This window comes from Cynocephalus volans, chromosome 9 (genome assembly GCF_027409185.1).
Source record: "Cynocephalus volans isolate mCynVol1 chromosome 9, mCynVol1.pri, whole genome shotgun sequence".
NCBI lineage: Eukaryota > Metazoa > Chordata > Mammalia > Dermoptera > Cynocephalidae > Cynocephalus > Cynocephalus volans.
This window is the reverse complement of record NC_084468.1, coordinates 65,006,223-65,009,880: the sequence shown is the minus strand read 5'-3', so window position 1 is coordinate 65,009,880 and position 3,658 is coordinate 65,006,223. Positions and strand designations below refer to the sequence as shown.

The 3,658-nt window shown below is 37.5% G+C and overlaps 1 non-coding gene across 1 annotated transcript; it reads left to right on the top strand.

Annotated features, from left to right (window-relative positions):
• The first annotated feature begins 2,207 nt into the window (after positions 1-2,207).
• LOC134386659 (U6 spliceosomal RNA) lies at positions 2,208-2,314 on the top strand. The gene has a single exon (XR_010024490.1). It is a non-coding gene; the product is annotated as a U6 spliceosomal RNA (small nuclear RNA).
• Positions 2,315-3,658: the final 1,344 nt, after the last annotated feature.

Sequence of the window (3,658 nt, the reverse complement as noted above, 5' to 3'; positions counted from 1 at the left end):
ACTTACCACTAGTTAATAAAATGTCAAAAGAGATGTTGGCAAGGAGAATAAAAAAATTTTCCAAGATTTTAGTGTTGTGTTCTCCCTACTTTCTTACCCCTGAAGTCATGTGGTTCTGAACAGCTGTCTGAGAAATCAGCTCTTTTAGATATTATGTTATTTAAGTGTCAGGATTCAAGGCAGTGAACAGCTGCTTTGTAGAACTTAATTTTTTTTCACATGTACATGAAACAAACTTCTTTGAGGATGAAGTCAGAAAGGTGAAAAGCATGAACAAAGGAGTTTTGGTTCGATGTTCTTGTTTAGTGTTCTAGCAGAACAAGGAAAACCTGCAGAAGGAAGTGTTATCCAGGTACAGAGCATCCCTGCCCCAGGTACAGTATGCCCCACCATACTGCTACCTCTCTAGTGGCCCGGAATATTCATGGTTCTTCTTGGATAGTGTTGGGTAAACATTGCTCAATTGCCATCATCCAATGCCTTTTTGAAAATCAAATATCAAAAGTAGTTAACTCATGCCAGATACATCACACTGCCATTGAGACTAGAAATTTCTACTCATTTCTTTCATTCCATTCTTGTTTCTTTGAAAATATACCATGATTTTGGATGGAAATTTGGGGCATACCCTAATTTTAACCAGGCAAAGAGAAGCACGTAAGGGCTCTTCAGAAGGAAAGTGACTTAAATAATCAGACTCTGGTTGCTTTTCAGTTTTGTGTCCTTTGTGTCACGTGGTTTGGCTACTATGTGTCTAGATGTAGATTTCTTTTTACCTAGCCTGCTTGGAATTTGTTTTGCTATCCAAAGTTCAAATTTACATCTTTTATTCAACATTGGAAAATGCTCAGTTATCTAAAAATTGCTCTCCTATATTCTCTTGGGTCTTTTCTCCTGAACTCCAGGTATGTTGAAGGAGCACAGAACATGCCTCCCAAAATATGCCACTTTGGGATAAGGATTATTTTGAGCTAAAAACACTTAAAAAACAGCAGATACAAGAAGGTTGCTCTGACCCTCGTCTTTTTTCCTCCTGAAAGCAGGAGATAAAACCCCCCTATGGAAGATGTCCTCCCTATACCAAGAGGAAAGTAACATTCTTATCAAGGATGGGAAGTCAAAGCTGAGAGAATTTTGTACAAACAAACCTTGTTAACCGAACCCTTGTCTTCCTAGTCACTCCTCCACCCGATTAACTACCTTAGCCCAAGCCCTTTGCTTTGTCATGTTTTCACAGCTTACTATTCTTTTTCCAACTCTGTATATAAGTGTTTGGCTCTAAGTGCTTCTTTGGGTCTTCATTTTCTCATGAGGGCTTCCATGTTACATAAAGCTTATATTAAATAAATTTGTATGTTTTTCTCCTTTTAATCTTGTTACTGAATAATGGGCTTGCTGCCAGATAGAAACAGAAAGCCAAACTCTGACACTGGCTTTTGTGAGAATAAAAAGCTTTATTGTGTGGCCGACTAGCAAGGAGACAGCAGGCAAGCTCAAATCTGTCTCCCCCATCTGGGTTAGGTCAGACTTTCATGAGATAGACAAGTTGGTATGCAGAAGCACTGGCGGGGTAGGTTTTGATTATGAGAGCTTTAAGTTTGGCCATTTATGGAAAGGTATGGAATGGTGGGTTTCAGCACCAGAACTGCCTGGACAAATAGACCTCTCACTTCTGAAAGGGCTCTGATATTTTAGGTTCTGGTCGTGTCCTGGCCTCCTTGGTTCCATGGGGACGAACATTGTTTCCAGGTGTTATCTGGAAGTCAGAGCTTTTTCTACTGCACATGCCCTGGCTGTGTGACTTGCAAATTTTGGCTCTGCTCCATCTGCAAGAAAGCTTAAGCAATGGTTAAACAATAAACCTGATAGAGTTGGTGACATGGTCACAATGTGTCTTAAGTCAGTTTAATTCTTAGGCCAAATCAAAAACCTGAAGAGAGTAGAAGTAAAATTTTGCCTCCCCTACAATATGTATTTTACACCTTCTTCTCCATGTCTCTTAGCTCCCTCTGGGATTTTGGGAAAAAAGAAAGAAGAGTAAGAGAGAGGGGTGGATTTCTTTCTCAGTGATGTATTCCAGGTAATTTCTTTAGATTGTTTTCCTCTCAAATCAGAAATATTTATTAAATGGGCTTATTGAGATTTTAATGTCAAAGATAATATTTTTATTTTAGGTAGTCTATTTGGTACTTTTAAAAATCTGCTGGATGCTTACTTTGGCAGCACATATACTAAAATTGGAACAATATAGAGAAGATTAGCATGGCCCCTGTAGAAGGGTGACACACAAATTCATGATGTGTTCCATATTTTTTTGTGAAATTTATAACAAGGTTTTTTTTAGCTTTGTTAATTGTAAATTCACCCCTCTTCCTCCACTGCATATTTAAAGCATGTGTTCACTGTCTGTAAACATTCACTGAAGATTTTTTTCTCTGTTCATTGCTGACCATTCAAACATAATAAATATTATTAAAATTAAATATTAACAGAAAAAAAAAAAGTAAAGTCTGCTGGGATCTTTTATTTATTTATTTATTTTGGCAGCTGGCCGGAATAGACATTGAAACTGCTGGGATCTTTTTTAATGGCATCTTGTTCCATGCTTTAATCTCCTCTTTTGTTTCATTAAGCTTCTTAACTCATACTTATTTTATATTCTGCTTCTAAATTCCATTATCAAGTCCTTAGGTGTCCAATTTTGCTGATTTTTGTTTTGTTATGTTTTGTTTGCTTTTCACTAACTCCCTCATGGAGGTTTCTGTGGGTGTTTGGTAATCTTGGATTGTAAACTCCTGTTCCACAGGATTTTACCTCTGGAAATCCAGGAGGCCTGGATTAGTAGTGTGTTCTCCAAAGAGGATGTGTTTGTTAATTTTTCAGTTTGTGGTTTCTTAGACAACAGACGTAGTATAAGTTGAAGCCTTAATGTACATCATGTGAGGACAGACTGTGGTTACAAATTCTCAGAGAAGAGCTCCACCACCTGTACAGGATAGAGCATTTAGATCTTCATCTTGTACGCACCCAAGTCCTGTCCCTTTATTCCTCGCCTCCCAAGGCCACTATTAAAGAACCCAAGATTCTAAGTTATGGAGACCAGCAAATGTCCTTACAGTAACCATGGCTTCAGTGCTTGCTTAGTTTTCAAGTTTCCTCTGCTTTTCCTATTCTCACTTTATTCCCTTCTTTCTCTCCAGTTTTACTTCCTTACTTGCAAGCTCAGTCAGCTATGGATTATGCATTTAAGAAAGATGTTTGTTTTTCATTTGTAGGAGTTTCTTAGTGGGAATGTTTTTTTCAGGATATTTATCCCTCCAAAATATCTGGAAATGAAAAAGCCGTATGAGCAATTTATATTTAAGTTCATATATTAAGTTCCATATATGATTTGTAGAATGCATTGGAGGGGGCCAGTAGTGGAAAAGTGAAAACCAGTTAGGTTGGCATTATAGAAGAATAGTTAAGAAATTATGATGGCTTGAAAGATGTGGAAACAACTTAAATGTCCACTGAGGGATGAATGGGTAAAGAAAATGTATGTACATACAATGGAATGTTATTCAGCCTTAAAAAGAAGGCAATCCTGCTGTATGGTAAGAAAAATCAATTTTTCTACCCATCTTAGGTTCTCCAGCTAGGGCCCTGTAAATTAGAT